The sequence below is a fragment of the Arachis ipaensis genome, chromosome B06 (assembly GCF_000816755.2).
Source record: "Arachis ipaensis cultivar K30076 chromosome B06, Araip1.1, whole genome shotgun sequence".
In the NCBI taxonomy this organism is placed as follows: domain Eukaryota; kingdom Viridiplantae; phylum Streptophyta; class Magnoliopsida; order Fabales; family Fabaceae; genus Arachis; species Arachis ipaensis.
Genome location: NC_029790.2, coordinates 91,683,228 through 91,692,642, shown reverse-complemented (window position 1 = coordinate 91,692,642; position 9,415 = coordinate 91,683,228). Strand labels below are relative to the sequence as shown.

The window sequence follows — 9,415 nt, the reverse complement described above, 5'->3', positions numbered from 1 at the left end:
TTATGAGTCAAATCAAATTTTCAATTTAAAAATCTTATCTTTTTCAAAATCTTTTTCAAAAATCAAATCTTTTTCATTTTTCTTATTTATTTTCAAAAATTTTAAAAATATTTTTTAAAAATCTTTTTCTTAATTTCACATCATATTTTCGAAAATATCATCAACAATTAATGTTTTGATTCAAAAATTTCAAGTTTGTTACTTACTTGTTAAGAAAGATTCAAACTTTAAGTTCTAGAATCATATCTTGTGATTTCTTGTGAATTAAGTCATTAATTGTGATTTTAAAAATCAAATATTTTTTTAAAAAAACTAATTTCTATCATATCTTTTCAAAAATATCTTCTCATCATATCTTTTTCAAAAATTTGATTTCAAAATATCTTTTCTAACTTCCTAACTTCTTATCTTTTCAAAATTGATTTTCAAAATTTGTTTCAACTAACTAACTAACTTTTTGTTTGTTTCTTATCCTTTTCAAAACTACCTAACTAACTCTCTCCCTCTCTAATTTTCGAAAATACCTTCCCTCTTTTTCAAAATTTCTTTTTAATTAACTAATTATTTTAATTTTTGATTTTAATTTTCGAAAACTACTAACCTTTTTCAAAAATTATTTTCGAAAATCACTAACTCTTTTTCAAAAATTATTTTCGAAATTTTCCTCTCTCATCTCCTTCTATTTATTTATTCATCTACTAACACTTCATCCCACCCAAATTCGAACCCCCTCTTCCATTTGTGTTCGAATTTCTTCTTCTTCTTTTCTTCTACTCACACTGGGACCTCTATACTGTGGTAAGAAGGACCCCTATTATTATTATTTTTCTGTTCTCTCTTTTTCATATGAGCAGGAGCAAGGACAAGAACATTCTTGTTGAAGCAGATCCAGAACCTGAAAGGACTCTGAAGAGGAAACTAAGAGAAGCTAAATTACAACAATCCAGAGAGAACCTTTCAGAAATTTTTGAATAGGAAGAGGAGATGGCAGCTGAAAATAATAATGCAAGGAGAATGCTTGGTGACTTTACTGCACCTAATTCCAATTTACATGGAAGAAGCATCTCCATTCCTGCCATTGGGGCAAACAACTTTGAGCTGAAACCTCAGCTAGTTTCTCTGATGCAGCAGAACTGCAAGTTTCATGGACTTCCATCTGAAGATCCTTTTCAGTTCTTAACTGAATTCTTGCAGATCTGTGATACTGTTAAGACTAATGGAGTAAATCCTGAAGTCTACAGGCTCATACTTTTCCCTTTTGCTGTAAGAGACAGAGCTAGAGTGTGGTTGGACTCTCAACCCAAAGACAGCCTGAACTCTTGGGATAAGCTGGTCACGGCTTTCTTAGCCAAGTTCTTTCCTCCTCAAAAGCTGAGCAAGCTTAGAGCGAATGTTCAAACCTTCAGACAGAAAGAAGGTGAATCCCTCTATGAAGCTTGGGAAAGATATAAGCAGCTGACCAAAAAGTGTCCTTCTGACATGCTTTCAGAATGGACCATCTTGGATATATTCTATGATGGTTTATCTGAGCTATCAAAGATATCATTGGATACTTCTGTAGGTGGATCCATTCACCTAAAGAAAACTCCTGCAGAAGCTCAAGAACTCATTGACATGGTTGCTAATAACCAGTTCATGTACACTTCTGAAAGGAATCCTGTAAGTAATGGGACGCCTACCAATGAACTAAGTGATCTGGACCAACTGACATTGCCTCAGAAGAAACAGGATCCCGGAAAGTTCATACTACCTTGTACCATAGGCACCATGATCTTTAAGGCTCTGTGTGACCTTGGTTCAGGAATAAGCCTCATGCCCCTCTCTGTAATAGAGAAACTGGGAATCTATGGGGTGCAAGCTGCTAAAATCTCATTAGAGATGGCAGACAATTCAAGAAAACAGGCTTATGGACAAGTAGAGGACGTGTTAGTAAAGGTTGAAGGCCTTTACATCCCTGCTGATTTCATAGTCCTGGATACTGGAAAGGAAGAGGATGAATCCATCATCCTAGGAAGACCTTTCCTAACCACAGCAAGAGCTGTGATTGATGTGGACAGAGGAGAATTGATCCTTCAATCAAATAAGGACAACCTTGTGTTTACAACTCAAGGATCTCTCTCTGCATCCATGGAGAGGAAGCAGAAAAAGCTTCTCTCAAAGCAGAGTCAACCAAAGCCCCCACAGTCAGACTCTAAGTTTGGTATTGGGAGGCCACAACCAAACTCTAGGTTTGGTGTTGAACTCCCATATCCAAACTCTAAGTTTGGTGTTGGGGGAGTCTCAACAATGCTCTGAACATCTGTGAGGCTCCATGAGAGCCCACTGTCAAGCTATTGACATTAAAGAAGCGCTTGTTGGGAGGCAACCCAATGTTTATTTATCTAATTTTATTTTTGTTTTTCATGTTTTATTAGGTTCATGATCATGTGGAGTCACAAAATAAATATAAAAATTGAAAACGGAATCAAAAATAGCAGAAGAAAAATCACACCCTGGAGGAAGCATCTGCCTGGCGTTCAACGCCAGAACAGAGCATGGTTCTGGCGCTGAACGCCCAAAATGGGCAGTATCTGGGTGCTGAACGCCCAAAATGGGCAGCATCTGGGCGCTGAACGCCAGAATTGCACCCTGGAGAGGAGCTGGCACTGAACGCCCAGAACATGCATGGTTCTGGCGTTCAACGCCAGAAATGGCCAACAAATGGGCGTTGAACGCCCAAAATGGGCACCAACCTGGCGCTGAACGCCCAAAGTTGTGTGCAAAGGCATTTTACATGCCTAATTTGGTGCAAGGTTGTAAATCCTTGAACACCTAAGGATCTGTGGACCCCACAGGATCATCTCAAGATCTGTGGACCCCATAGGATCCCCACCTACCTCCACTAACCTCTTCTCACCCTTCTTTCACACAATCCCATAAACACTCTTCCCCAAAACCCTTCACCAATCACCTCAATCTTTCTTCCCCATCACCTCTTCACCACTCACATCCATCCACTCTTCCCCATAAACCTACCTCATAAACTGTATTTTCTGACTGAAATTGAGGGACTTGAGCAAAAATCAGATTCAGAGGTTGAAGAAGGACTGCTGATGCTGTTGGATTCTGACCTCCCTGCACTCAAAATGGATTTTCTGGAGCTACAGAACTCAAAATGGCGCGCTTCCAATTGCGTTGGAAGTAGACATCCAGGGATTTCCAGAAATGTATAATAGTCCATACTTTGCCCGAGTTTAGATGATGCAAACTGGCGTTCAACGCCAGCTCTCTACCCAATTCTGGCGTCCAGCGCCAGAAACAAGCTGCAAAGTGGAGTTCAACGCCCAAACTGGCACAAAAGCTGGTGTTCAACTCCAAGAATGACCTCTACACGTGTAACACTCAAGCTCAGCCCAAGCACACACCAAGTGGGACCCGGAAGTGGATTTATGCATTAATTACTTACTTCTGTAAACCCTAGTAGCTAGTTTATTATAAATAGAACTTTTTATCATTGTATTCACAGTCTTGGTTACTCCGGTTCCCCTCTGGGGCCGAGACCAATGAACTCCATTATCACTTATGTATTTTCAATGGTAGAGTTTCTACACTCCATAGATTAAGGTGTGGAGCTCTGCTGTTCCTCAAAGATTAATGCAAAGTACTGGAACGAAAGCATCTCTATGTGCTTATCTGAAATTCTCACCAATGATTTACATAAGTATTTCTATCCCTATTTTATTAATTAATTTCGAAAACTCCATAACCATTTGATATCCGCCTGACTGAGATTTACAAGGTGACCATAACTTGCTTCATACCGACAATCTCCGTGGGATTCGACCCTTACTCACGTAAGGTATTACTTGGACGACCCAGTGCACTTGCTGGTTAGTTGTGCGAAGTTGTGAACCATGGTATTGGCATCATGTTTTTGGCGCCATTACCAGGGAAAGAAAGAGCGATGAATTTTACATAATTAAAGTCTAATCACAATTTCTGCGCACCAAAAATCCAATTCTCATCATAATTGATAAGGATAACTAGGATAGGACGTCCAGTTTTCATTCCTTGCCAAGAGTTTTCTTAATTATTAATTAATTTTTCTTGTCATTTAAATTACTTGTTCCTTATTTCAAAAACCCAAAAATATACAATTTTCATAACCAATAATAAATCATACTTCCCTACAATTCCTTGAGAAGACGACCCGAAGTTTAAATACTTCGGTTACAATTTTTATTGGGTTTTGTTACTTGTGACAACCAAAATTTTGTACGAAAGGAATTCTTGTCGGTCTAGAAGCTATACTTACAACGGGATTTTATTTGTGGAAATTCTAGATTGCGCGAGAGTTTCGTTCGTCAAAATGGCGCCGTTGCCGGGGAATATGTAAAAGGGGACAAAATGCCTCAAAGTAAATGGTGATAGCAATGCATATTGACTGTACTCAAATCAGGATGCACGAATATGTGGAAAACATGGTTAATGGACAGTTAGGTTTTGTATTGTGATTACATAGATTGTCTAAAGTTAGGTGGAAAGTTTAAGTTAATTAAGGATTCAGATTTTAGTCCACATGGCAAAATACAATCCTACCTTGACCCTAACCCAATTTTACAACCCTTAAAAGACCTCTTGATATGTGTATCTGTGCATTAAATTTTTGTTGATTGTTAGATGAAGAGCAAGCCTTAAAAAGTAAGATTATTAGAGAATTGAGAGATCGAACCGTAAACACCTGAGCGATTAGAGTGTATACACTTCCGGTGAGGGTTCGATGCTCGCTTCTTTGTTCCCGGCTTTCATGAGCTATTTTCTTCTTGCAAGTTCACTTGTACCTTATTTTATGATTTGAATTAGTGAAACCCAGTTCATATTTATTCTTGAAAGATTTATTTACTTTTCACCAAGTAGGAAAAAGTATTCTGCATTTAGTTGCATTCATAGGTTGCATTTCATACATTCTACCATTCCTCTTCACTCTCTTATAGCTTCTCTTGAGCTTAGCATGAGGACATGCTAATGTTTAAGTGTGGGGAGGTTGATAAACCACTATTTTATGATTTATCTTGTGCTCAATTGAGTGGTTTTTATCAAGTCTTTGCACACTTATTCATACTAATCGCATGTTTTACATTTTCCTTCCTGATTTTGTGCTATGATTGAAAACATACTTCGTGCTCTTAAATTTCGTATGTTTAATCCTCTCTTATTACCATTCGATACCATGATATGTGTGTTAAGTGATTTCACGATTTATAAGGCAGGAATGGCTTAGAGGATGGAAAGGAAGCATGCAAAAGTGGAAGGAATACAAGAAACTGAAGGAACTGCTAAAGCTGTCCAGCCTGACCTCTTCACACTCAAACGGTCATAACTTGAGCTACAGAGGTCCAAATGATGCGGTTCTAGTTGAGTTGGAAAGCTAACGTCTCGGGCTTCAAAATGATATATAATTTACTATAGTGGCCGTAGAGCTAGGAGACGCGAACGCGTGCTCCACGCAGATGCGTCGCAGTGACAAAAAACCAGCGTGGCAAAATTCGCAAACAGCGATTTCTGGGCTGCTTTTGACCCAGTTCTCGGCCTAGGAAACACAAATTAGAGGCTATAAAGTGGGAGAATGCATCTATTCATCAGAGAACAATTCATACAATATTCATAATACACAATTTTAGGTTTTAGATGTAGTTTTTAGAGAGAGAGGCTCTCTCCTCTCTCTTAGGTTTTAGGATTTAGGATTTCTCTTAGGATTAGTATTTCTTCTTCTCAATTTCCAGGTTCAATGTTCTTTTTATTTATTTTCCCAATTTAATTTATGAATTTCCATGTTAGATTTTATTTCTTTTATTAATGCAATTTGAGGTATTTCAGATCTATGATTTTTACTTAGCTTTTTATATTCTTGGCTTTAATTGATGAATTGATTAATTGGAGACACTTGAGTTATCAAACTCCTTGTCATTGATAATTGTTATCTTTGCTGATTGATTTGGATCCTTCTAAAGCTAGTCTTTCCATAGGAATTGACTAGGACCAGAAGAATCAGATTGATTCATCCACTTAACTTACCTTCATAGTTAGAGGTTAACAAGGTGGGAGCAAAATCAATTCTCATCATAATTGATAAGGATAACTAGGATAGGGCGTCCAGTTGTCATACCTTGCCAAGAGTTTTCTTAATTATTAATTAATTTTTCTTGTCATTTAAATTACTTGTTCCTTATTTCAAAAACCCAAAAATATACAATTTCCATAACCAATAATAAATCATACACCCTGCAATTCCTTGAGAAGACGACCCGAGGTTTAAATACTTCGGTTAAAAATTTTATTGGATTTTGTTACTTGTGACAACCAAACTTTTGTACGAAAGGAATTCTTGTCAGTCTAGAAGCTATACTTACAACGGGAATTTATTTGTGAAAATTCTAGATCGCGCGAGAGTTTCGTTCGTCAGCGGCGGATCTGAAGACGATAACACGCGGTGGTTGCAGTGGCATTCTAGCTTCAGCTACGGCGTGGATAGACCCTCGACGACCATGGTTTCCCCTGTGCAAAACTGACAGTGCGAACGGCGGTGACGCATGGCACGGTTGCGACGCGAGACAGGGCAGAGCACGGTGGCGCGGTTGAACGAGTTCGACGGTGACGCGGATTAACGATGGGATCTCCCTCCAAGTCTCGGCAAGGATGTGACGGCGGTGGCGACACCCAGCAGCGCCGGCATGTCTCCTTCCCCTCCTCTCTTCTCCCCCATCGCGGCTCTCTCTCTCCCTCCTTTCTCCCTTCTGTTCCTTCGTTCCCCCTCTCTTTTCTTTTCTTTCCTTCTTTCTTTAGTTTTTGCCAAAGTTAATAAGTGTTAGTGCTGTTAGGAAGGGAATGGCGGTGGGGAAAAATGTGAGTGATGGTGAGGTGATGAAAATTAGGGTTTGTGGGGTTTAATTTATGGATTAGGGTTTAATTTGGGATAAAAATAAAATTAGGAATTTTGGGTAAATTAGAATTTGATAAATTTTAATAAAATTAGAGTATATCGTATAAAATTCTTATTATTTTACATTTGCTAAACTTTATAAATTAAATATAGAAAATAATTTGATAATTATAAAATCAGATAAAACCTTAAATTATTTTAAACTCAATTAATCAAAATTTTCTTTAATTTATCTTTAATAAAATAATTTCTGAGTTTAAGGTACTTAATGAATAAATAAATCAAAATTAATTCTTAATAAAATTTTTCTGAAATTTCTGGGTCTTACATCCTACCCACCTTAAAAAAAATTTTGTCCTCGAAAATTAAAGTAATATATAAGGTATTACATTGTCTTTGCACTTTACTTTTTAAACACTTTATAGAAAAGTATGAATCTTAGTATGCATATATAAATGTTCAAAACTTTACAAAATCTTGGAGGAACAAAATAGGGTACAAATTAAGATAGGCGTTCACAAAACAAAACAGTAGCTTGTGTGGCAAAAAGGGCTACAAAATAGGCTGGTATAAAACAACGGATATAATGCTCGCTCACAGATCTCTTACCCATTTCAGAACTTCAACTCTCTAATTCCATCAATCATTTCAAAACTCTATAACCCGTCACAATCCTAACATCCGCAAACTTTTACGAGAAATATACTCCTCATAACGTTGCACATTTACCAATCCATCTTTCACGTTTACGAATAGCATTTTTAAAGTTTCGTTTGCTACCCCTAAAAGTCATACGTAATTCTAAGGCAATCCTCGAGTTTATTCAAAAGAATACAAGACCTTGGAAAAAGACAAGCGACAAAATCCGCCAGGGCTTGAAAGGATTGTTGAAATCACGAGTAATCAGGGATGCACAAGGAATGAAGAGTGTCAAAAAGAAAATTAACTTGGCAATCTCAAGAATGATTCTCAAATTAACAAAACCCAATAGGAATAGTAAAAGGAAAAGTAGTGCAGTAGTTTGAAGCAAAATTAAGTCGAGTCAAGGAATATGAGGTTTACAGAAAAAAATGTCTAAGACCAAAGACAAGGTGCATAAGTCTCGAGTAGAATTAAGAATACTTTCGAATGAACTGCTCATAGAGAATGAAAAATATTTCAAAAACTATTTCACATTTGTCAAAGGAAAAGTGTGCATCAAACACTTTGTAAAAGAAATAACAAAAGTATATTTGTGACATTACGTTAATACAATTCCATGTTGAAATAGATTATGTAGAGTTTTAAAAGAAAATGAATACTGATTTGACTAAGAACAAAAATATTCTCTCAAATATTTGAGAAAAATAGTTAGGTGCACCACTTAACCAAAGTAGGCATAAAACTCAAAAGGAAATCAAATTACCTCTTGTCAAAATAATTTACAAGTTAAATATAAAATAGGTGAGGTTTGAAAAGGGAAAGTCAATTGGGTTAAGGCCAAAACAATTTTTCGAAAATCTTAAAAGACATTTAGGTATTTAATCAAATAAAGGTATACAGTAAAATCGTGGCTAGGTTGTAAGAAAATCAAACGTTTGTTTAAAAAAAATTCTCAAGGTTTATATTCAATCAAGTGTGTATAAAAATTATAGCAAATATGGAAGAAAAAATTAAACTTTATTTAAAAAAAGAATTCCAAAGTAAAAATTTGCTTATAAGTCGGTTTCAAAACTTTATTTGAAACAGTGCATGCCAATTTCAAAATAACTTTGTCAATTTAAAGAATATCTATGGATGCAATTTAAGCGAGAAAAATTTATTTAACTTTCTTAAAAAGAAAATCTAAAACTTGTTTTAAAAATTCATATCAAAACGAAATTGCCATCACATAAAGAATATTCAAGAATATTAAGATGTACTTAAAAGAAATCAGGCCATACGAAAAAGATAGTAAATCAAGGGAGTTCAAATAAGATCAACAAGACATAAGGCATCGAACAAGCTTTCAATCGAGCTATTGAAAACTTAAACTTTCTCTTCTACTAGTTGTTCCCTAAAGAGTTAACACATTGGTTTTTACTTCTAAGGATCACGTGTGACACTGAGATACGTACAAGTACGTTCAAAGAGATACAATTCGCAGAAAGAGAAAAATAAGCGATAAAATTATGTTTCTCATGAATTTGGAAGGAGGTGTAAGATTGCAATTAAGCAACGATGTACAAGCATGAGAAAACGTTTCAAGAGTTATTTCGTATCCGAACAAGAAATATTGAGTTTTAGGAACTCCAAAGGAAACAACAAAAAAAGGTAGTGATAAATTATATCAAAATAAACTAAAATCAAATAAGAGGAGAACAAGGTTCACAAGAATATGAAGGAATGGTTGAAATGACCAACAAATAAGAATGATTAAAAGTCATGAAGTATGCCGGAAAGAAGAATCAAAATGCTAATAGAAAAGAATTTTGATTTCAAAGAGCTCTAATAGAAACTATAGAGGAAAACAGGGCA

The 9,415-nt window shown here is 36.1% G+C and overlaps 1 long non-coding RNA gene across 1 annotated transcript; it reads left to right on the top strand.

Annotated features, from left to right (window-relative positions):
* On the top strand, window positions 7,420–9,112 carry LOC110264054. The gene is made up of 3 exons (XR_002349790.1): window positions 7,420–7,432; window positions 8,363–8,367; window positions 9,019–9,112. It is a non-coding gene; the product is annotated as an uncharacterized LOC110264054 (long non-coding RNA).